Source organism: Aegilops tauschii, chromosome 7 (assembly GCF_002575655.3).
Source record: "Aegilops tauschii subsp. strangulata cultivar AL8/78 chromosome 7, Aet v6.0, whole genome shotgun sequence".
NCBI lineage: Eukaryota > Viridiplantae > Streptophyta > Magnoliopsida > Poales > Poaceae > Aegilops > Aegilops tauschii.
The window spans coordinates 72,140,878-72,167,275 of NC_053041.3; the positions used below are offsets into that span (position 1 = coordinate 72,140,878).

Below are 26,398 nucleotides of genomic sequence, written 5' to 3' on the forward strand. Positions count from 1 at the left end.
CGTCTCACAGAAGCTCGGCGTAGCCCTGCCAGAGACCCGCTACATCCACCACCACGCCCTCGTGTTGCTGGATCTCCATCAACCTCTCCTTCCCCCTTGCTGGATCAAGAAGGAGGAGACGTCGCTGCACCGTACGTGTGTTGAACGCGGAGGTGTCGTCCGTTCGGCACTCGGTCATCGGTGATTTGGATCACGGCGAGTACGACTCCGTCATCCACGTTCATTGGAACGCTTCCGCTCGCGATCTACAAGGGTATGTAGATGCACTCCCTTCCCCTCATTGCTAGTAGACTCCATAGATGCATCTTGGTGAGCGTAGGAAAATTTTAAATTATGCTACGATTCCCAACAGTGGCATCATGAGCCAGGCTATGCGTAGTTACTATGCACGAGTAGAACACAAAGCAGTTGTGGGCGTTGAGTTTGCCAATTCTTCTTGCCGCTACTAGTCGTTTCTTGTTTCGGCGGCATTGTAGGATGAAGCGGCCCGGACCGACCTTACACGTACTCTTACGTGAGACAGGTTCCACCGACTGACATGCACTAGTTGCATAAGGTGGCTAGCGGGTGTCTGTCTCTCCTACTTTAGTCGGAACGGATTCGATGAAAAGGGTCCTTATGAAGGGTAATTAGAAATTGGCAAATCACGTTGTGGTCATACGTAGGTAAGAAACGTTCTTGATAGAAATCTACAAACCACGTAAAAACTTGCAACAACAATTAGAGGACGTCTAACTTGTTTTTGCAGCAAGTGATATATGTGATATGATATGGCCAGAAGATGTGATATGTGATGTATGAGATTGATCATATTCTTGTAATAGGAATCACGACTTGCATGTCGATGAGTATGACAACCGGCAGGAGCCATAGGAGTTGTCTTTATTATTTTGTATGACCTGCGTGTCATTGAATAACGCCATGTAAATTACTTTACTTTGTTGCTAAACGGATTAGCCATAGAAGTAGAAGTGATCGTTGGCGTGACGACTTCATGAAGACACAATGATGGAGATCATGATGATGGAGATCATGGTGTCATGCCGGTGACAAAGATGATAATGGTGCCCCAAAGATGGAGATCATAGGAGCATGATGATATTGGCCATATCATGTCACTATTTGATTGCATGTGATGTTTATCATGTTTTTGCATCTTATTTGCTTAGAACGACGGTAGCAAGTAGGATGATCCCTTATAATAATTTCAAGAAAGTGTTCGCCCTAACTGTGCACCGTTGCGAAGGTTCGTTGTTTCGAAGCACCATGTGATGATCGGGTGTGATAGATTCTAACGTTCGAATACAACGGGTGTTGACGAGCCTAGCATGTACAGACATGGCCTCGGAACACACGCAATACACTTAGGTTGACTTGACGAGCCTAGCATGTACAGACATGGCCTCGGAACACGGAGGACCGAAAGGTCGAGCATGAGTCGTATAGAAGATACGATCAACATGGAGATGTTCACCGATCTTGACTAGTGCGTCTCACGTGATGATCGGACACGGCCTAGTTGAACTCGGATCATGTTTCACTTAGATGACTAGAGGGATGTCTATCTGAGTGGGAGTTCATTAAATAATTTGATTATATGAACTTAATTATCATGAACTTAGTCTAAAATCTTTACACTATGTCTTGTAGATCAAATGGCCAACGTTGTCCTCAATTTCAACGCATTCCTAGAGAAAACCAAGCTGAAAGATGATGGCAGCAATTATACGGACTGGGTCCGGAACCTGAGGCTCATCCTCATAGTAGCCAAGAAAGATTATGTCTTAGAAGCACCGCTAGGTGAAGCACCAATCCCTGAGAACCAAGACGTTATGAACGCTTGGCAAACACGTGCTGATGATTACTCCCTCGTTCAGTGCGGCATGCTTTACAGCTTAGAACCGGGTCTCCAAAAGCGTTTTGAGAAACATGGAGCATATGAGATGTTCGAGAAGCTGAAACTGGTTTTTCAAGCTCATGCCCGGGTCGAGAGATATGATGTCTCCGACAAGTTCTTCAGCTGTAAAATGGAGGAGAACAGTTCTGTTAGTGAGCACATACTCAGAATGTCTGGGTTGCACAACCGCTTGTCTCAGCTGGGAGTTAATCTCCCGGATGACACGGTCATTGACAGAATCCTCCAGTCGCTTCCACCAAGCTACAAGAGCTTTGTGATGAACTACAATATGCAGGGGATGGAAAAGACCATTCCCGAGGTATATTCAATGCTGAAATCAGCTGAGGTAGAGATCAGAAAAGAACATCAAGTGTTGATGGTGAATAAAACCACTAAGTTCAAGAAGGGCAAGGGTAAGAAGAACTTCAAGAAGGACGGCAAGGGAGTTGCCGCGCCCGGTAAGCCAGTTACCGGGAAGAAGTCAAAGAATGGACCCAAGCCCGAGACTGAGTGCTTTTATTGCAAGGGAAGTGGTCACTGGAAGCGGAACTGCCCCAAATATTTAGCGGACAAGAAGAAGGATGGCAACACCCAAGGTATATGTGATATACAAGTAATTGATGTGTACCTTACCAGTACTCGTAGTAGCTCCTGGGTATTTGATACCGGTGCGGTTGCTCATATTTGTAACTCAAAGCAGGAACTACGGTATAAACGGAGACTGGCAAAGGACGAGGTGACGATGCGCGTCCGGAATGGTTCCAAGGTCGATGTGATCGCCGTCGCACGCTACCACTGCATCTACCCACGGGATTAGTTTTAAACCTCAATAATTGTTATTTAGTGCCAGCTTTGAGCATGAACATTGTATCTGGATCTCGTTTAATTCGAGATGGCTACTCATTTAAATCTGAGAATAATGGTTGTTCTATTTATTTGAGAGATATGTTTTATGGTCATGCCCCGCTGGTCAATGGTTTATTTTTGATGAATCTCGAACGTAATGTTACACATGATCATAGTGTGAATACCAAAAGATGTAAAGTTGATAACGATAGTCCCACATACTTGTGGCACTGCCGCCTTGGTCACATTGGTGTCAAGCGCATGAAGAAGCTCCATGCAGATGGACTTTTGGAGTCTCTTGATTACGAATCATTTGACACGTGCGAACCATGCCTCATGGGTAAGATGACCAAGACTCCATTCTCCGGAACAATGGAGCGAGCAACCAACTTATTGGAAATCATACATACCGATGTGTGCGGTCCAATGAGTGTTGAGGCTCGTGGAGGATATCGTTATGTTCTCACTCTCACTGATGATTTAAGTAGATATGGGTATGTCTACCTAACGAAACACAAGTCTGAAACCTTTGAAAAGTTCAAGGAATTTCAGAGTGAAGTTGAGAATCAACGTGACAGGAAAATAAAATTCTTACGATCAGATCGTGGTGGAGAATATTTAAGTCACGAATTTGGTACACACTTAAGGAAATAGTTTCACAACTCACGCCGCCTGGAACACCTCAGAGAAATGGTGTGTCCGAACGTCGTAATCGCACTCTATTGGATATGGTGCGATCTATGATGTCTCTTACCGATTTACCGCTCTCATTTTGGGGTTATGCTTTAGAGACTGCCGCATTCACTTTAAATAGGGCTCCGTCGAAATCCGTTGAGACGACACCGTATGAATTATGGTTTGGGAAGAAACCTAAGCTGTCGTTTCTAAAAGTTTGGGGATGCGATGCTTATGTCAAGAAACTTCAACCTGAAAAGCTCGAACCCAAATCGGAAAAATGCGTCTTCATAGGATACCCTAAGGAAACTATTGGGTACACCTTCTACCTCAGATCCGAAGGCAAGATCTTCGTTGCCAAGAACGGGTCCTTTCTAGAGAAGGAGTTTCTCTCGAAAGAATTGAGTGGGAGGAAAGTGGAACTTGATGAGGTGATAGTCACCCCTTCTAAACCGGAAAGTAGCGCAGCGCGGGAAGATGTTCCTGTGGTGCCTACACCGACTGGGGAGGAAGTTAATGATGATGATCATGAAGCTTCAGATCAAGTTACTGAACTTCGTAGGTCCACAAGGACACGTTCCGCACCAGAGTGGTACGGCAACCCTGTCCTGGAAATCATGTTGTTAGACAACGGTGAACCTTCGAACTATGAAGAAGCGATGGCGGGCCCGGATTCCGACAAATGGCTAGAAGCCATGAAATCCGAGATAGAATCCATGTATGAAAACAAAGTATGGACTTTGACTGACTTGCCCGATGAGCGGCGAGCCATAGAAAACAAATGGATCTTTAAGAAGAAGACATACGCGGATGGTAATGTGACCATCTATAAGGCTCGACTTGTCGCTAAGGGTTATCGACAAGTTTAAGGGGTTGACTACGATGAGACTTTCTCACCCGTAGCGAAGCTGAAGTCCGTCCGAATCATGTTAGCAATTGCCGCATACTATGATTATGAGATATGGCAGATGGACGTCAAAACGGCATTCCTTAATGGCTTCCTTAAGGAAGAGTTGTATATGATGCAGCCGGAAGGTTTTGTCGATCCTAAGAATGCTAACAAAGTATGCAAGCTCCAGCGCTCAATCTATGGGCTGGTGCAAGCATCTCGGAGTTGGAACATTCGCTTTGATGAGATGATCAAAGCGTTTGGGTTTACACAGACTTATGGAGAAGCCTGTGTTTACAAGAAAGTGAGTGGGAGCTCCGTAGCATTTCTCATATTATATGTGGATGACATACTATTGATGGGAAATGATATAGAATTCTTGGAAAGTATAAAGGCCTATTTGAATAAGTGTTTTTCAATGAAGGACCTTGGAGAAGCTGCTTATATATTAGGCATCAAGATCTATAGAGATAGATCAAGACGCCTCATTGGTCTTTCACAGAGTACATACCTTGACAAGATATTGAAGAAGTTCAGTATGGATCAGTCCAAGAAGAGGTTCTTGCCTGTATTGCAAGGTGTGCAATTGAGCACGGCTCAATGCCCGACCACAGCAGAAGATATAGAAGAGATGAGTGTCATCCCCTATGCCTCGGCCATAGGGTCTATTATGTATGCCATGCTGTGTACCAGACCTGATGTAAACCTTGCCGTAAGTTTGGTAGGAAGGTACCAAAGTAATCCCGGCAAGGAACACTGGACAACGGTCAAGAATATCCTGAAGTACCTGAAGAGGACTAAGGATATGTTTCTCGTTTATGGAGGTGACGAAGAGCTCGTCGTAAAGGGTTACGTCGACGCTAGCTTCGACACAGATCTGGATGACTCGAAGTCACAAACCGGATACGTGTATATTTTGAATGGAGGAGCAGTAAGCTGGTGCAGTTGCAAGCAAAATGTCGTGGCGGGATCTACATGTGAAGCGGAGTACATGGCAGCCTCGGAGGCAGCACAGGAAGCAGTCTGGATGAAGGAGTTCATTACCGACCTAGGGGTGATTCCCAATGCGTCGGGCCCGATGACTCTCTTCTGTGACAACACTGGAGCTATTGCCCCTGCGAAGGAGCCCAGGTTTCACAGGAAGACCAGGCATCTCAAGCGTCGCTTCAACTCCATTCGTGAAAGTGTTTAAAATGGAGACATAGATATTTGTAAAGTACACACGGACCTGAATGTAGCAGATCCGTTGACTAAACCTCTCCCTAGGGCAAAACATGATCAACACCAGGACGCAATGGGTGTTCGATTCATCACAATGTAACTAGATTATTGACTCTAGTGCAAGTGGGAGACTGTTGGAAATATGCCCTAGAGGCAATAATAAATGGTTATTATTATATTTCTTTGTTCATGGTAATTGTCTATTATTCATGCTATAATTGTATTGTCCGGAAATCATAATACATGTGTGAATACATAGACCACAAAGTGTCCCTAGTAAGCCTCTAGTTGACTAGCTCGTTGATCAACAGATAGTCATGGTTTCCTGACTATGGACATTGGATGTCATTGATAATGGGATCACATCATTAGGAGAATGATGTGATGGACAAGACCCAATCCTAAGCATAGCATAAAAGATCGTGTAGTTTTGTTTGCTAGAGCTTTTCCAATGTCAAGTATCTTTTCCTTAGACCATGAGATCGTGCAACTCCCGGATACCGTAGGAGTGCTTTGGGTGTGCCAAACGTCACAACGTAACTGGGTGACTATAAAGGTGCATTACGGGTATCTCCGAAAGTGTCTGTTGGGTTGGCACGGATCAAGACTGGGATTTGTCACTCCGTGTGACGGAGAGGTATCTCTGGGCCCACTCGGTAATGCATCATCATAATGAGCTCGATGTGACTAAGGCGTTAGTCACGGGATCATGCATTGCGGTACGAGTAAAGAGACTTGCCGGTAACGAGATTGAACAAGGTATTGGGATACCAACGATCGAATCTCGGGCAAGTAACATACCGATTGACAAAGGGAATTGCATACGGATTGATTGAATCCTCGACACCGTGGTTCATCCGATGAGATCATCGTGGAACATGTGGGAGCCAACATGGGTATCCAGATCCCGCTGTTGGTTATTGACCGGAGAGGCGTCTCGGTCATGTCTGCATGTCTCCCGAACCCGTAGGGTCTACACACTTAAGGTCCGGTGACGCTAGGGTTGTAGAGATATATGTATGCGGAAACCCGAAAGTTGTTCGGAGTCCCGGATGAGATCCCGGACGTCACGAGAGGTTCCGGAATGGTCCAGAGGTGAAGAATTATATATAGGAAGTCCAGTTTCGGCCACCGGGAAAGTTTCGGGGGTTACTGGTATTGTACCGGGACCACCGGAAGGGTCCCGGGGGTCCACCGGGTGGGGCCACCTATCCCGAAGGGCCCCGTGGGCTGAAAGTGGAAGGGAACCAGCCCCTAGTGGGCTGGGGCGCCCCCCTTGGGCCTCCCCCTGCGCCTAGGGTTGGGAACCCTAGGGGGGGAGCTTCCCCTTGCCTTGGGGGGCAAGGCACCCCTTCCCCCCCACTTGGCCGCCGCCCCCCCTTTGGATCATATCTCCAGGGCCGGCGCCCCCCCAGGGGGCCTATATAAAGGGGGGGAGGGCAGCAACACAATAGCCTTGGGCGCCTCCCTCTCCCCCTGTTACACCTCTCCGTCTCGCAGAAGCTCGGCGTAGCCCTGCCAGAGACCCGCTACATCCACCACCACGCCGTCGTGCTGCTGGATCTCCATCAACCTCTCCTTCCCCCTTGCTGGATCAAGAAGGAGGAGACGTCGCTGCACTGTATGTGTGTTGAACGCGGAGGTGCCGTCCGTTCGGCACTCGGTCATCGGTGATTTGGATCACGGCGAGTACGACTCCGTCATCCACGTTCATTGGAACGCTTCCGCTCGCGATCTACAAGGGTATGTAGATGCACACCCTTCCCCTCGTTGCTAGTAGACTCCATAGATGCATCTTGGTGAGCGTAGGAAAATTTTAAATTATGCTACGATTCCCAACACTTAATACTGCTATGATATGCTCGTAGACGTGGATTGGGTTTGAGTGTATCCATGACAGATGTGAGATTGTTAATTAATGGTTAACTTAAGGTGGCTACTTTAATAAACATCTGGGTGGACTGAGGCACCTGGGGAATCCAGTGTTGCCTGTTTTTTTGGAAATCCCGGGGTTCCGTGTGATTTTCCTACGGACCGCCACCCAGGCTCAAAGGGATCATAAGATTATTCATGCTAGAAACTTCCGTGTGCAGCCACAAGCTATTATGGGCTCTAGCATAGTTGATTAAGTCGTGTGAACTCTTATAGTGGTAGACTAGCAGATGTAGGGGATGTAGGTGGTACTGTCTACCCATCGTAAGGTGCTAACGCTTCTGCAAGAGTGTGTCTCGGTCATCCGTTTCTCAAACACCATGTAGTGCGAGAAATCCAATGGAGGAGATCGAGTCTTGTGAGGAAAAGTGTGCAAACCTCTGCAGAGTGTACAAACTAATCATGGTTAGCCGTGTCCCCGGTTATGGACGTTTTTAGTATCTAGTTTCTTGAATTATCATGTTGATCTCATCATGTTACTTAATTAATTTGTTGGGTTGTTAACTTTTAATTGGGATTGAGTTGGGGTTTACCTTCTCAATATTTTCAACAAACTTTGTAGTTAAATAAAATATATTCCTTTGTTGTAGGAAAAAATTGGCTTTATGCAAAAATAAACTGAGATCTTTCCACCAGCCAAATATGCATGTAGTGATAGCTATTATTCATCATTTATCCTATGGTGTGAATTTGCCAGTACATTCAATGTACTGACCCTTTGTGGCTGCAATGTCTCATGTTGCAAGATTCTTACGATGAGTGAGTGATATGTTAGGGTTATGATTCCTACACTCAACTTTGCCGTTGGTGTTGATGGGAATCCACAACCTTGTTACTTTCGCTCTTTGGATTGAGGTAAGAGTATTTATGTTACTTTATACATGTGATTTACCTCTGTTATAAATCCTCGAGTACTGTGTGTGTCAGCATACCGATCCAGGCATGACACTTAAACACAGAGACTTGATCGTCTGAGGTCGGGTCGCTACAGACCTCAACACAAGTGTAGGTGGTTCTCTCTCAGAAAATGTATGTTGGAAGTGCCGGCATGTTCTGACGGCTCTCTCCACGAATGAAGAGTGGGTGGAGGGGTATATATAGCCTCCACACAAAATCTAACCGTTACACACAATTTACCAAACTCGGTGGGACCGATTCAGAGAACTCGGTCAGACCGATTTAGTTCAAAATGTGGACGTTAGGATTTTCGGTTGGACCGACATGTCAACTCGGTGGGACCGATTTCGTTAGGGTTAGGGCAAAACGTAATCTCGGTGAGACCGATTACACATACTCGGTCAGACCGAATTTGGTAATAGACTAACCAGAGAGTTGGTCAGGCAAACTCGGTGGGACCGATTCGCTCATCTCGGTTGGACCGAAACGTTACGAAAGGGAAACAGAGAGTTTGCATTGCAATCTCGGCGGGACCGATCGCTCATCTCGGTTGGACCAAAATGTTACGAAGGGAAACAGAGAGATTACAATCCCATCTCGGTGAGACCGAGATCCCTATCGGCGAGACCGAAAAGACTAGGGTTTATGGCAGTGGCTATGTCAAGTGAACTCCGTGGCGCCGGATAGATCAAATCGGTGGGGCCGAGTTTGACTTTTGGTTTGGGACATAAGTGGATATGAGAAAGTAGTTGAGGGCTTTGGCGCATATCACTAAGCATTTTGAGCAAGAAACTCATTAAGAAACACCTCACCCCCTCTTAATAGTATTGGCTTTTCCTATGGACTCAATGTGATCTTGGGTCACTAAAAATAAAATGTAGAGCCTTGTGCTTTGAGCTTGAGCCAATCCTTTTGTCCTTAGCATTTTGAGGAGTATGTGATAAGCAAGAGCTCCCCCTAAATTTGTGGATTACTTAAGATTTTCTTTTGAATGCAAATGCACAATCGATTAGGATCATGAGTTACTCTTCCATGTCACATACATCATGGTGGAGCGCTCAAAATGATAGAAATTAAAAGCATCCGCTCATCACCAAGCAAGTGAATGATCATATATGAGGTGTAAAAAATAGTATCATCCAAACAAGCATTAAGGTAGCATATGATCAAACACATGATCAGGCAAGTATCTCATAAGGACATAAAGTATCTCACACAAGCACACAATAAAAAGGTTCAACCAAAATAGCACGAGAGATAAAAAGCAACACTCCCTCTCGAAGCCTATGATCTATACATTTTTCTCCCCCTTTGGCAACAAGTTACCGAAAAGTTCAAAAATGCATAGTGCTAAACGTCTCTCAGGCTTGATCTTCGGGAGGTGGTGTAGATAGAACTCCAAGGACAAAGGCATGTGTGGATGTAGTTAGAGCTGGTGGAGTGGCTGCTGGAGGTAGCACTGGAGCTGTAGCTGCTGGTGCTGAAGCTGCAGCTCTAGAATCTCTCACTGGCACTGCAGCAGACCTCTGTCCTCTAGGCACTCGCTCAAATGCATCATTAGTTGTCTTGCCCTCTTCTCCTCTGCTTCCTCCTGGAGCTGCTCAACTGCTGTCTGAATCTCAGTTACCTTGACATCAACATCATAGAATTTCTGCTCAATGATCCTCTCCAAGCTCTCCTGGTTTTGAGTCAAGGTGGCCAAGCCCTTCTCAATCCTCAGTGTAGACTGGGTCAGATATGCAAGCTGGTCTTGCTTGCTCTTCAAGAACATTTGAGATGCCTCTTCAGCAGTTGGCATCTTTGTAGCTTTCTCTGCCCTTGCCTTCTCTCTCTTCTCATGTGCCTGCACTGAAGATGGATCTTCCTCAGTCATGACAACAATGTTGTCCTCAAAGTCTAGCCTGAGGGGTAAATGCTCTTTGTCCAATAGATATTTGCCTGTGCCCATCTTGGAGTTGATGAGCTCCTGAATTTGTGGAGCATACCCACAAGATCTCTTCTGATCTGCAGCTGTCCTCTTGATTGTTTCCACAATCAGACTCATCACATTGAACTTTTGAGGAACATCAAATATATGCAGCAAGTTGATGGAGTGTCCTCTGATCATCCTATGATCACCTGACTTTGGTAGCAATGTGTGCCTTAGGATCCAATTGATTGTAGGCAGGCCTGACAGCAAGTGCTTTACAGAACCAAACATGTGAGTCTCAAGGTCTGCATCAGGAATCTCCTTGTACATGTGTGCCATAGAGTTGTGATCCTTCTTCTTCTTGGCATAGACATCCAAATCATCTTCATGAGCTTCTGGAGCATTGATCAAACTAGCCCACTCATCAACTGTAGATTGGTACCTTTTACCCTCTGACATCCATACAATCCTTCCATCTGGATAGAAATAAGCAGTCGAATAGAATTGCATGATCAGCTCATCATTCCACTTGGTGAGCTTTTGGCCAACAAACTTGTCAACCTCACAAGCCTTGAAGCTATCATAAACTCCTGGAAAATGATCTTCATTTTCTTTAATGTATTCCCAGTCAACCCATCTCATGTCAGAGACAATGGGCTTCTTGTCAAGCAGGATAGTCTCATAGAAATCTTGTTGTTCCTTTGTGTGGAACCTGTAATCCACAGCGGTTCTCCTCCTGACAGCATATGGATCAGACTGTCTCCACAATCTCAGTCCTGAATCCTTCCTGATCCTCATATCTTCTGCAACAGGATGTGCATCATTATGGTCAGGGATCTTGGGCTTCAACTTTCTTAAAACAAGTGAATCATCTTCCTCATCATCAGCAGCTTCAGGCACTGGGGCCTTGTTCTTCTCCTCAGCAGGGATGTTCCTGGTCCTCCTCTTGGGTGCAGACTTTTGAGCTGGAGCTTTGGGAGCAGACTTGGGCTTAGATGGAGCAGCCCATGATCTGATTGCATCTCCCATAAGCTTCTGAGCTTTGGGTGCTGGTGCAGCATCCTCTTCCTCTTCATCATCATTTCTCATCATGGAGGGCTTTTCAATAACTCTGGCAATGGTCTTCTTGACACTTTCTTTCCTCTTCTTGCCTTCACCTCCTTCTTTGGGTTCAAGAGTGAACTCCATTGTCTCTTGAGTAGAGGCTCTGGCCTTAGACATAGGAACTCTTCTTGCTGGAGCCTTTGTTTTCATTCCAGGCTTTGTTGCAGCAGTTGTGCCATACTCCTTTTTCAGCACCTTTTTCCTTGAAGTGCCCTCATCCTCAACAGCCACATAATCCTCATCCTCAGAATCTAAGGTTCTCTTCTTCCTTGTCCTGGTGGCTGCCTTTGGCAAGTTACTAGGTGTGCTCCTGCTGCCCTCATCATAGCTGCTGGAGGGACTAGTGCCCTCACTCAACTGAACCTGCTCTTCAGACTTATTCTGGCTGTCACTTTGATCAGACATCTCTGCAAACTAACTGGCAGCAGACCCTGTGAACAGATATAGATGAGGTAGAGTGGATGAGCATCACAAAGTGCAGAGTTTTTGCAAAACAAATGACTTAAAAACATAGTTTTAGTTCTTCACAGAAAGCATTTCGGATCTACCGATTTGTAAACTCGGTGATACCGAAGCACCTTTTAGAACCTAAACTAGTGAGCTCGGTCAGACCGAGTCACAGTTCGGTGGCACCGAGACTGCTAGGGTTTCACAGAGAATCGAACTCGGTCACACCGATTTGCGATTTTTGGTCAGACCGAAAACACATGTGCAATGGCGTAAGCCAAATCGGTGAGACCGATTTCTACAACTCGGTCGGTCCGAGATGAGTTCGGCGGAGACCTAACCCTAAATTTCCAAATCAAATCTAATCTACGGGATATTTTCAGTGGATAGAGTGATTTCATACATGGCAAGAATCATGGAAAAGCAATGTGCTAAGAATTAGAGTTAAGGAATAGCACAAAGATCAAGTTTGTACCCTAGTTCGGCGGTGAACTTGCTACGGCGGCAACGGCGGGGCAGATTGCCATTGACGGCGGCGGAGACCAGCGGCAGGAGGTCGCTGGCGGTGAGAGGACGATCCGGAGACCCGAGGAGGCAGAGTAGGTCACGCGCGGGTGAAAGGTTTTGGAAAAATTTCCAAAATTTGACCCGTCAGAATATATAACCTGACCCTGTCGGTGTGACCGAGTGGAACAACTCGGTGGCACCGAGATGCAAAACTGCGAGCAGTTACTGCAACTCGGTGTGACCGAAGAGTTCTAATCAGTTGCACCGAGATTGACAACCTAGATCAACTTAGTGATCTCGGTATGACCGAAAAGGATGAATCGGTCAAACCGAAATGCACAAAGATGTTTTGGAAGTTTAAGTCTATGATGAATCGGGGACTCCGAGTGCTCCTCACACAGAGTGGTTCGAATCTGACTTGATCAAACTTTGTGATGTAGCATGAATAGAGTTTGAGACGAGGAAAGCATAGATAGCTAGAGGGAGTTCTTAGGCATTTTTGTCCATCCATTTGGCAAAAGAGAAAAAGCCAAACAATCAAAGCTACAAATGGATGTCCTCGAATGAGTAAAATATGCATCCAACATGCTCACACAATAAAATGCCAAATGAAATATGTGACAAAGCATGCACAAACACTCTAGCATCTATCAAGCAATTTGGCGATGACTAGGTCATCTATATATGAGTATATTGACTTAGGAGTCAAATGAGAACATTTGATCATAGGTCATACTCACCGTTTAAGCACAAGTGGGGTTACCACTTTTACATAAAGCATTGTTGTGCTCACACCATTAGAGTTGCTTTAGCTCAATTGATTAGAGTAAAGCTCCCCCTAGATGTGATATCCCCCCTAAGAGGGATGAACTAACCTTGGGTTTTGTCGATGATGACTTCATGTAGGTGTTGAAGATGTTGGTGCTCAATGTTGATGTGGATCATTCGGAGCAATCCTTTGGAGTGAGTTGCACTTTCAATACCTATACGGGTTAGTCCCACAAGGAACAAACAAGGATATCCATAGACATAGAGTGATGTTCACACAAGATGATGTCCATGAAAACATTAGGTTATCTTGTCCCTTGTCTTACCAACAAGAGGGTTCGTGACTCCTTGAACTAGTGCAAGATATGGAAGTTGTTTGCACTTGTCATTGCCAAAATGATAAGAGTGAAGTATGTTGGCGGAGTCACCCTCAAGAACTCTCTAGTTCTTCTTCTTTGGGATCCACACCATCTTGATGGGAATCCTTGGAGTTGTTGTCGTACTTGATGAAGTAGAACTTGATGTAGTCTTGGGAACCCACTTGACCAAGGCCTTAGGAGCTTCTTCAAATGCATCAATCTCCTCTTGAAGCTTGTCCTTGCTTTTTTGCTTGTGGTCTTGTGGTGGAATATCATCTTGAGCTTGTGTTCCTTGGAAAGAAGTAGGATCATACTTCTCTTGTTGAGGAACAAACTTCGTCTTGGGGTATTGATCTTCTTCCCACTCAACTCCATTGGCATTGAACTTTCGTTCAAAACCAACACCTTGATTCTTCCGGTGTCTTCCTTGCTTGCGTACAATTTCCTCAAATTGCTTACTTCCGGCAAGACTCTTGTAAACACCTTTCTCTATAATTCCCTTCAATAAGCTATTTTCTTGCTCAAGTGTAACTTGGCTAAGAGAATCATTAGTGGAATCAAGAGAACTACTAGAAGCAACAATATTGGATTTTGCATGATTGTTGTTACTACTAGAGGAAGAATCTTTCTTGTTCTTGTTGCTAGATTTAACTTGTGGCATGTAACTAGACAAGAGTAAACACTTGGCAATGTAAGAAGAACTTTTCTTGCAAAGATCATCATTGATTGCTTTTAAGAACTCATGCTCTTGCTCAAGGTTAAGCTTTTCAAAGCATAGCTTCTCATGAGTCTTTAAAAGTTCTCGATGATCTTCCAAGGTAGTTTCATGAGCTAACTTAAGAGTGTTTAGTTCTTTAGTTAGACGCTCAATCTCCTTCTTATCATCATCATTCGTTTTATCTTGATTATCATGATTAATAGCAAGTTCATCATAGTTTTCATAACTAGAGTTGTCAACAACTAAATCATCATCTCCTAGCAAATCATCTTCATCACTATTGAAATCAACATACTCGGGGTGTGTTACCTTTGGACCTTTATCCATAAAGCATCTTCCAATTCCTTCATTTGGTGAGTCAAATATGTCGTAGGAGTTGGTTGACACAAGTGCTAGACCGGCAACACCTTCATCTTGAGTATATTCGGAGTCGGAGTGATAACTTGTTTCGGAGTGATGGTCGGAGTCGGAACCGGATACCCATTCACCAACATGAGCTCGATGTCTTCTTTTTGTGTAGCTCCATGATGACTTGCCCTTCCTTTCCGAATCCTTGCTTCTCCGAGAGGGTCTTCGTTCATAACGACCATCTCTACTCCTTCTCTCTCTTGGTGGTGATTCTTCTCTCCTACTCCTTCTTTTGGGAGAATCTTCTCTTCTTTTGTAGGGAGTCGTACACTCATTGGAATAGTGTCCGGGTCTTCCACAATTGTAGCAATTATGCTCACGACTAGAAGATCTTTTGTCATTGTAGGACCTTGACTTGGAGCTTCTTTCCTTGCTTCTACTCTTGTAGAATTTGTTGGAGTTCTTCACCATTAGACACAACTCTTCATTGAAGGTTTGCTTCTCACTTGATGACGTGGGAGCTTCACATGAGGCTTTGTAAGCACCACTTGACTTGTTGTGGAGCTCTTCCTTATCCTTGAGTGACATCTCATGAGCAACAATTCTTCCAATGACTTCCGTTAGCTTGAGATCTTTGTAGTTGGGCATCATTTTGATCAATGTGCACACGGTATCATCTTTTCCATCCAAGGCTCTTAGGATCTTCTTGATGATGAATCTATCGGTCATCTCTTCACTTCCTAAGCCGGCAATCTCATTTGTGATGAGAGCAAGCCTAGATTACATTTCAGGGACACCTTCAGCATCCTTCATTTTGAACTTGTCAAGTTGACTTTGAAGCACATCCAATTTGGATTCCTTGACGGAGTCGGTACCTTCGTGCATATCAATTTAAGTATCCCAAATTTCCTTTCCATTCTCAAGACGGTTGATTTTATTGAATTCTTTGGGACACAATCCGTTGAAGAGAATATCACAAGCTTGAGCATTGTATTGCAGCATCTTCAACTCTTCCGCGGTAGCTTCACGGTTCGGTTCTCTCCCATCAAAGAATTCACCTTGCAAGCCAATACACACAATAGCCCAAACGGCGGAGTTATGTCCAAGGATATGCATTTTCATCTTATGCTTCCAACTAGCAAAATTTGTACCATCAAAGTAAGGACCTCTACGGTGGTAATTTCCCTTGCTAGACGCCATACTCTCCTAGGTTGTGAAACCAAGGCTATGATCACCAAAAGCTATGTAAATCAAAGCAAATGAGACCAAAGCTCTGATACCACTTGTAGGATTGAAAGTATGTCTAGAGGGGGGCGATTAGACTACTTGACCAAATAAAAATCTAGCCTTTTCCCAATTTTAATTCTTGGCAGATTTTAGCAACTTTGAACAAGTCAAGCAATCAACCTACACATGCGATTCTAAGAGTATAGCAGCGGAATGTAAAACAATTGCATATGAAGGTAAAGGGAGGAGTTTGGAGGGAGCAATCGCAATGATGACACGGAGTTTTTTTATCCCTGGTTCCGACAGGTGGTGCTATCGTACATCCACGTTGATGGAGACTTCAACCCACGAAGGGTAACGGTTGCGCGAGTCCACGGAGGGCTCCACCCACGACGGGTCCACGAAGAAGCAACCTTGTCTATCCCACCATGGTCGTCGCCCATGAAGGACTTGCCTCACTCAGGTAGATCTTCACGAAGTAGGCGATCTCCTTGCCCTTACAAACTCCTTGGTTCAACTCCACAATCTTGACGGAGGCTCCCAAGTGACACCTAACTAATCTAGGAGACACCACTCTCCAAAAGGTAATAAATGGTGTGTTGATGATGAACTCCTTGCTCTTGTGCTTCAAATGATAGTCTCCCCAACACTCAACTCTCTCTCATAGGATTGGATTTGGTGGAAAGATGATTTGAGTGGAAAGCAACTTGGGAAGGCTAGAGATCAAGATTTATGTGATTGGAATGGAATATCTTGACCTCAACACAAGTGTAGGTGGTTCTCTCTCAGAAAATGTATGTTGGAAGTGTAGGCATGTTCTGATGGCTCTCTCCACGAATGAAGAGTGGGTGGAGGGGTATATATAGCCTCCACACAAAATCTAACCGTTACACAGAATTTACCAAACTCGGTGGGACCGATTCAGAGAACTCGGTCAGATCGATTTAGTTCAAAATGTGAACGTTAGGATTTTCGGTGGGACCGACATGTCAACTCGGTGGGACCGATTTCATTAGGGTTAGGGCATAACGTAATCTCGGTGAGACCCATTACACAAACTCGGTGAGACCGATTTTGGTAATAGACTAACCAGAGAGTTGGTCAAGCAAACTCGGTGGGACCGATGCGCTCATCTTGGTTGGACCGAAACGTTACGAAAGGGAAACAGAGAGTTTGCATTGCAATCTCGGTGGGACCGATCGCTCATCTCGGTTGGACCAAAACGTTACGAAGGGAAACAGAGAGATTATAATCCCATCTCGGTGAGACCGAGATCCCTATCAGTGAGACCGAAAAGACTAGGGTTTGTGGAAGTGGCTATGTAAAGTGAACTCGGTGGCGCCGGATAGATCAAATCGGTGGGGCCGAGTTTGACTTTTGGTTTGGGACATAAGTGGTTGAGGGCTTTGGAGCATATCACTAAGCATTTTGAGCAAGAAACTAATTAAGCAACACCTCACCCCCTTTTAATAGTATTGGCTTTTCCTATGGACTCAACCTGATCTTGGATCACTAAAAATAAAATGTAGAGTCTTGTGCTTTGAGCTTGAACCAATCCTTTAGTCCTTAGCATTTTGAGGGGTCCACTTTCTTAACCCCTGCCATGCCAATCATTAAGCTTTCCTGTAATGTTTATCCTGAAATAGCATTAGCTCAATGAGCTCTATGTTGTTAGGAATTACCAAAACCACCCAGGGATAGTTGCACTTTCACGTGTTCATCGGGAGGCAACGGAACGCGTGGGAGCCAACCGGCTTGGACGGAACAGCCGATGGAAACGAGGCCTGGCGTACCGCAGAACGGAGGAAACGGCCTTGTGTTCGACCGGCCACATTCAAAACGGGATCCTGTTCCTCGGGAGGGGTCTGGTGTACCGTAAAACGGAGGAAATGGACCTCCTATGGTCGAAACGGGGTCCTGTTGATCGGGAGGGGTGTGGTGTACCGCAAAACAGAGGAAACGGACTTGTGTTGGAGCGCTATGGTCGAAACGGGGGTCCTGTTCATCGAGAGGGGTGTGGCATACCGCAAAACGGGACTCCACGGGATACTGTTCATCTCCACCGTCGACCCCCTCCAGCCTCCACAGGCTACTGTTCATCCACCGTCGACCTCCTCCAGCCTCCACCTGTGACTGTTCATCCACGGGCTCCTGTTCATCCAGCCTCCACCGCGCGCTACTCCGCCGGCTACTGTTCAACCAGCGCTCTCCACGGGGTCCTGTTCAACCACCACTCCACGGGCTAATGTTCATCTAGCCCTCCACCATCTACTGTTCATCCAGCCCTCCACAGGGTGGTCCTGTTCATCCAGCACTCCATGGGGTCTTGTTCATCCAGCCCCAAGCGGCTCCATCGATCGGGGTCCTGTTCATCCAGAGGCAACACCACGGGTCCTGTTCATCCACCCCCACCGGGAACTGTTCATCCAAACCCGCCAGCAACGCTCACTGTTCATCCAGAGGCAGCATCGATCGGCTTTAGTTAGCAGCAATAGCGAAGGAATCGCTCGATCGGTTTCAGTCAGCAGCCATCGATCGATCGCTCGAGTTCAGTAACGCGTAGCCTGCAGTGCAATCGCTCGGGTTCAGTAGGCGAACGCCTCGCTCGGGTTCAGTTAGAGCCCAACGCCTCGCACCCACGCGCGTGCGTGTACGAGAGAAACGTGCATCGCTCGGCCCCGACCACCCACCGTAACAGGGAACACCCCGATATTTTCCTAGCCCTCGCTTCTACCACGGTTTTTTCGTCATGGACGGCCCAAAGAATGTCATGCAGCTGTGTCTCCGGCCCGCCCAGGACGAAAAGCCCACTTTCTGTCATGATTTTTTGTCATAGAAGTAGGAGTCCACCACATCTATGATGATACCAGCTTTTGTCACAATTATCGTCATAGAAGTGTCATAAGTATGACAGAAAAAACATTCATTCGGCCCAAAATGTCACGGATGTGTCTTTTTTCGTAGTGCTACTAGCCACCTGTGTGCGAGGCACGCTGGTAGAACCAGCCTCGCGTCAGCGTACGCGTAATGTCGGTCTGAGGCGCTTCATCCAACAATACCGCCGAATCAAAGTATAACATGCTGGTAAGTAGTATGACTATTATCGCCCACAACTCTTTGTGTTCTACTCATGCATATAACATCTACGCATAGACCTGGCTCGGATGCCATTATTGGGGAATGCAGTATTTCAAAAAAATTCCTACGATCAGGCAAGATCTATCTAGGAGATGCATAGCAACGAGTGGGGAGAGTGTGTCCACGTACCCTCGTAGACCGAAAACGGAGGCGTTTAGTAACGCGGTTGATGTAGTCGAACGTCTTTGCGATCCAACCGATCCAAGTACCGAACGCATGGCACCTCCGCGATCTGCACACGTTCAACTCGGTGACATCCCACGAACTCTAGATCCAGCTAAGTTCGAGGGAGAGTTTCGTCAGCACGACGGCGTGGTGACGGTGATGATGAAGTTACCGACGCAGGGCTTCGCCTAAGCACCGCGACAATATGACCGAGGTGGAAATATGTGGAGGGGGGCACCGCACACAGCTAAGAATCAACTTTGATGTGTTCTAGGGTGCCCCCTCGCCACGTATATAAAGGAGGAAGGGGGAGGCCGGCCGACCCTCATAGGCGCGTCAAGGGGGGAGGAATCCTCCTCCTAGTAGGAGTAGGACTCCCCCCTTTCCTAGTCCTACTAGGAGAAGAAGGAAGGAGGGGGGAGAGAAGGAAGGAGGGGCGCCGCCCCTCCCCCTAGTCCAATTCGGACTAGGCCCATGGGGGGGCACGCTGCCAGCCCTTGGCAGCCCCTCTCTCTCTCTCTCCCCTAGGCCCAATAAGGCCCATTACTTCTCCTGTGGTTCCGATAACCCTTCCGGCACTCCGATATATATCCGGTGACTTTCGGAACTAATATGGTGTCGGAATATAGTCATCCAATATATCAATATTTATGTCTCGACCATTTCGAGATTCCTCGTCATGTCCGTGATCACATCCGGGACTCCAAACAACCTTCGGTACATCAAAACACATAAACTCATAATACAGATCGTCAACGAACGTTAAGCGTGCGGACCCTACGGGTTCGAGAACTATGTAGACATGACGAGACTCATCTCCGGTCAATAACCAATAGCGGAACCTGGATGCTCATATTGGCTCCCACATATTCTACGAAGATCTTTATCGGTCAAACCGCATAACAACATACGTTGTTCCCTTTGTCATCGGTATGTTACTTGCCCGAGATTCGATCATCGGTATCTCAATACCTAGTTCAATCTCGTTACCGGCAAGTCTCTTTACTCGTTCCATAATGCATCATCCCATAACTAACTCATTAGTTACATTGCTTGCAAGGCTTATAGTGATGTGCATTACCGAGAGGGCCCAGAGATACCTCTCCGACAATCGGAGTGACAAATCCTAATCTCGATCTATGCCAACTCAACAAACACCATCGGAGACACCTGTAGAGCATCTTTATAATCACCCAGTTACGTTGTGATGTTTGATAGCACACTAAGTGTTCCTCCGGTATTCAGGAGTTGCATAATCACATAGTCATAGAAACATGTATAGGTTATGAAGAAAGCATTAGCAATAAACTAAACGATCATAGTGCTAAGCTAACGGATGGGTCAAGTCAATCACATCATTCTCTAATGATGTGATCCCGTTCATCAAATGACAACTCTTGTCCATGGCTAGTAAACTTAACCATCTTTGATTAACCAGAATTTGAAACGTTGCCCAGTACTATCAGGTTGTTTCCCGAGTGCAGTTCATCGGGCACTAGTAGGTAAACATTTCACTCGGCAAACAACTCTTTATCGAGTGCATTTTTTTCGCACTCGGCATAAAATTCTTTGCTGAGAGTCTTATTTTGTTTTTTGCATTACCGGGTGTCGTTATTTTTGCACTCAGCAAATGCTTATTTTCTCTCTCTTTTTCTTCTTCTTTCTCTTTGGCAAGTGCCTTTTTTCACTAGGCAAACACTTCTTTTTTTTTGTTTTCTTTTCTTTTGTGCATTATTTTTTCTCTATGTTTTGTTCTTTCTACATCATTTATTTTACTTTCTTCCAACCTCCCTATCTTCTTTTATAGGCATTAAGTGAACTTTGTAGACATAAGACATTTAGTGAATATAATTAAAATTTGAATTGGCCGAAATTGGGTTAATAAATCATATTTGTGTTCTTGAGTCCATGTTTAGGCCCTATCCAAGAAAAGGAAAGGAACTTCAAACATGAGGATGCCAAGACTCAACCAGGAAATGGAGTATATTAGTTTTTTAATTTCAAAAAATACAAATAAAGTCCAAAAAGCATGAAATTTGATATGGTTCTCTCGCACGACACCTAAAGGCTATGGTAAAAATTGAGAAGATTTTGCAAAAGTTGTGACGTACACTGCTAAAAAACAGGACCACCTTCAAGAGACATGGTTTCAAGAGGGAATGAGTTGGGTTCAAGGCGATACAACCGATAATTCATCTATTGACCTTAGAAAAATACACGCAGGACACGTCATTACATGATCCATGTCAAAATTTGGCATCTTTCATGCTCCTTTTTTTATAGTTATAAGACATTAAGTGTATGACTAGATTGTTAGTGAATATAATATTAATTTTAACATCAAATGCAAGAAAAGATTGGTAAAATTGGGTTGATAAATCATATTTGTGTTCTTGAGTCCATGTTTAGGCCTTATCCAAGAAAATAAAAGGAATTTCAAACATAAGGATCTCAAGAGTCAACCCAGAAAATGGAGTTTATTGTTTTTTTTTCATTTCAAAAAATGCAAACGAAGTCCGAAAAGCATGAAACTTCACATGATGCCCTCGCATGACACCGACAGGTTGTGGTGAAAATTGAGAACTATGCTCGGTTCAGATCGGTAACTAAAGCCTTTTTTAGAACTTAAAGTACCTCTGCAGCTCGCCCAGAAAACAAAAGACCCGTCGCTAACCATTTGGAAATGCGGAGATAAAGAACTATGTCACAATCAATAAGTAAGATGATGTGAGACCTTCCATCACAATTCATTACCAATCAAAGTTAGTAGGTGAAAGGGGTGCGTTTTCTACCCATACATTCAGGTTCATAATTTTTGTCACATTAGCCAGGTGTGCAACATCATTGGCCTCTACGGCCCTTGAAGGAGTTGAAGCTTTAAAAAATGCCTACAAAATATAGCTGTTAGCGCCGGACGTTTGTGCATGCTGACCTGCTCAGGATTTAATCAAAGAGTTGATACAACGCGAAGACTGCCAAAACGACCAGGATTTAATCCCTACGGCCCTTGCCTAAGTGCCCGCATTGTAGGTGCCCTAAGAAAACTAAAGACCTTAATAAAGATCCAATTGTACTAGAATTCCAATTAATATCGTCTGAGAATGCCATACAGTTAATAGGTCTTGCTTATTGGTGAGGGTTGTCGGTCATATAGAATCAAACCTAATAAATGGTTGAGGTATGTACTACCATGTTTTCTTTTTATGACTTATATATAGGAGTACCATGGCTTGTTGGCGGGACGTACTATAAGGCAGGTGCTGTGTCTCCAATTGAGACGAGGAGTTGAGGGACGAGCTGGTCCTCATTCGAGGTCGAGAGTCGAGAGAGGGATGGCATGGTTCGCCTCACTCGCCCTTCTTGGCGCCCTCCACGTAGTAGCTGCCTTGGCGTTCCCCTCCTCTCGCACCTCCCCCTCTGCCTGAGCCGGCCCAAGGACCTCCGACGCCGCTACGGCGCGTGGGCCGTCATCACCGGGCCAACATCCGGCATGGGGCGGTCCACGGCCCTGGAGCAACCACCTTTCGCTTCTGAGAATTCCAGCTGATAGGATTTGGGCCAAGATAGAATATCATGCCCGTTGTGCTTTTCCGGTCATCCACATCACCTGCCATGTCGCTATCTGAGTATCCACGAAGGATCAATCCTTCCTTTCCCTTTCGGTACGTGCAGCCAAGATTAATAGTGCCTTTCACATAGCGCAAGATTTGCTTGACCGCACTCATGTGTTCGGTTGTCAGATTCTCCATAAAACGACTCACGATCCCGACTGAATAAGCCAAGTCAGGTCGGGTATGCACCAAATATCTTAGGCTGCCCACAACGCTTCGATACATTGTGGTGTCCACCGGCGGATTTGAGCTACGCTTGCTTAACTTGTGTCGTTGGTCCATTGGAGCTTGTGTCTCGTAGCAATCTGTCATGCCACACTTGTCCAATAACTTGACCGCATAAGCCGATTGACATAGGGAAATCTCTCCGGAGCTTTGCTTCACTTCGATGCCCAAGTAATAGCTGAGTAATCCCAGATCGCTCATACTAAACTTTTTCTTCATCTGCGCCTTGAAACATTCAATTTCTTGCGCGCTATCTCCGGTGATAATCAGATCGTCCACATAAACTCCAACTTGCAGGTTTGATCCTTTGGAGTTCTTTGTATAGACCGCGTGCTCGAGGGGACATCTCTTGAACCCGAGCAAGAACAAACTTCGGTCTAACTTTGCGTTCCAAGCTCTTGGCGCTTGCTTCAGCCCGTAAAGTGCCTTCTTGAGCTTGTAAACTTTCCCTTCTTCGTCTTTCTTCTCGTAACCGAGGGGTTGTTCCACGAACACTTCTTCTTTGAGGTCACCATTGAGGAAAGCGGGTCTCACATCCATATGATGAACCTTCCAATCCTCTTGTGCTGCCAAAGCTAGTAGCACTCTCACCGTCTCGATTCGAGCAACTGGTGCAAACACCTCCTCATAGTCAACTCCTTGACATTGTACGTAGCCCTTTGCGACGAGTCTTGCCTTGTGCTTCACAATGGCACCCTTTGTGTCCTTCTTTAACTTGTAAACCCACTTCAAACCTATGGCCTTTTGGTTTGGAGGTCGGGTTACCAAAGTCCACGTGCCATTGCTCTAGATCGCCTTCATCTCCTCATCCATGGCGTGCATCCAACTTGAACTTTTGCCCGCCTCTACGAAGTTCGCCAGCTCCTCAACTCCGCGTAAACACAAATCGGAGTACTCGAGTGTAACTGGCTTTGCGTACTTGTAGACTTTCTTGAGGGGCTTGTAGCGACGAGGCCCGGAAGAATCCGTTGTGGCTTGCGAAGGGGGCGACACAAATTGTGTCGGCGTTGATGCACTTGAGGAAGACCGTTGAGTCTCGGGCGTGGTAGATGCCGGATCGTTGGCATCCTCGTCGTCGGCATAGTCGTCGTGACTGTGACCATCATCTTGATTGTCATCGTCACTATGCACCTCGTTGTCGAGATCTCCACCCGTGTCGTGCGCATCGTTGTCTCTGTCACTTTGCGAAGAATTGTCCGGAGCCTAACAAGCGGGAGATCAAAGCAAATTTGGCGAAGCAGGAAGACGAACGTCCAGGTCTTCTGATGGCCGAAGTTTGTGATCTCGTCCAAACAGAGGTTGTGAAACCAAACCGGAAGGTGCTACTTCATGAGGAAAAGGTAACACCAAAGTTATCCGGGAGCCAGAACGTGTCGTGGTATCTAGACACGGGTGCCAGTAACTACATGACGGGGTGCAAGGAGAAATTCCTCGAGCTGGAATATGATGTTCAAGGCTCGGTCAAGTTCGGTGATGGTTCGGATGTGGAGATTTGCGGGCAAGGATCTGTCCTCTTCGAGGGTCTCACAGGAGAACATCGCATACTCACCGGAGTGTACTACATACCAATTGTTGGTTTTTAAACTGGCTAGATCAAAACCACCCAGGAACTGTGCACGTGTAGTGCAAAGCTAGCTAGACAAGCAGGCAGCTTGATTGATTCTCAAGCACCTCACTAGACGTATACGTGAACTTGTCCTGGCCGGCGGCCTCGGCGGAACGTCTCGACGTAGCTTTAGTGAACAGAAAAACTGATCGCTGGCCAGAGGCTCGTATCGAGCCTTGCTTTACTTTGTATTGCTTTGATCTGGTGATTTACAGCGTGGGTTACATAGGTATATAAAGAAGCTACCCTGCCCCTATACAAACCTACTCGGTGACTATTTCCTGACCAAGCCGGACTAGGACGTCGTGGTTAATTCCAATAGGGGGATGAACCTCGTCCTCGTCGGCCGCAACCCGGCCAAGCTCCGGGACATCTCCGCGGCGATATCCAAGGCCGCTCCCGCCGTCCAGACCAAGACCGTCATGTTCAACTTGTCGCTCGTCTCCACCGCTCAGGGTGAGAAATTAACACTACGCACACAAGAATGCATGCATCCATCACTCATCTAAGCTCATCTGATGTACTACTAAAATGAATATCCGGCAGGCGACGAGGCGATGCGGCGGCTACGGCAGACCGTGGAGGAGCTGGACGTGGGCGTGCTGGTGAACAACGCCGGGGTGCTGGAGCCCCCCGCGGCGTTCCTGCACGGCGCCGGCGTGGAGGCGTGGGTGAACATGATACGGGTGAACCTGCTGGCGCTGACCGAGGTGACGGCGGCGGTGATTCCGGGCATGGTGGAGCGTGGGAGGGGAGCTGTGGTGAACTTCGGCTCGATGTCATCGGAGGCCCTCCCCTCCTTGCCACTCTACACCATGTACGCCGCCACTAAACGGTACGGTGCGCCAACTGCCAAGTAGAACTAGCTAAGCATATGCACGTACGTACTCCATGGCAGAAGAGTACTCATGAAGCGACTTTGTTTCACTCGTTCCCATACCATGCAGCTGCGTTGCTCGGTTCTCCAAGTGTCTACACGTCGAGTATAGAAGCAAAGGAATCGATGTGCAATGCCAGGTAAAGTAAATTCACCTCCCATGCACTGCCACGGTGCCGCTAATAACAATCCTATGTGTAGGCACCGTTCTTCGTGACCGCCGTGATGGCGTCGGGCTTCTCCGAGGCCAAGCTATTCGAGCCGTTGACACCGACGCCCGACGACTATGCGCGCGCAGCGGTGCGCTGGATCGGCCACGGAGCGCTCTGTGTGCCCAACTTGATGCACCAGATCGTGTGGTTCATAGCCTACGTCGTGCCCGACTGGTTGCTCGAGGGGCTCCTCTTGAGTGAGCACCTCTGGCAGAGGAAGGAACTACGGAGGATGAGTGCGTTGCCGCGTGCCCCAGCCGGGATTCGGGACGTCCTAGTAAGCTACACATGCACTAGCGCCTGCCTCAGTTGAGTGCTGAATGGCTGCGTGCGTGTAGCGGCGGACCCAGGATTTGGGCATGATGAACATGGCTGAACTCCAACGCCCTTCTCAATAATATACACTTGCAAGTTCCGTTAATTTGTCATTGTCATAGTTGGCAAAAGATTTTTCGGATCAAGATATGCACCTCAGCTGAGAACATCTCGTAGCAAAATGACAATTCAACTCAACAATAATTTGATCAAGCGCCACATTGAAAATTTCGAGATGGAAATTATAATGGTAAGCTACTAATTCACTAGTGCAGAATCGGGCTCTAGCGCCGGTTCGTAAGGGCCTTTAGTGCCGGTTCTGTAACCGGCACTAAAGGGTGGGGACTAAACCCCCCCCCCCCTTTAGTACCGGTTCGGCACGAACGGGCGCTAAAGTGCCACCACGTGGCACGAGACAGGCCCGGGTGCGGGTAGACCATTAGTGCCGGTTGGTAACACCAAACGGTACTAAATGTTTGGGGGGTTAGTTTTATTTTTTGTTTTT

The 26,398-nt window shown here is 46.4% G+C and overlaps 1 pseudogene; it reads left to right on the top strand.

Moving 5' to 3' along the window:
- The window catches only part of LOC109753290 (very-long-chain 3-oxoacyl-CoA reductase 1-like), a 178,228-nt pseudogene extending 152,274 nt beyond the window's left edge, over positions 1-25,954 (top strand).
- The last annotated feature ends 444 nt before the right edge of the window (positions 25,955-26,398 follow it).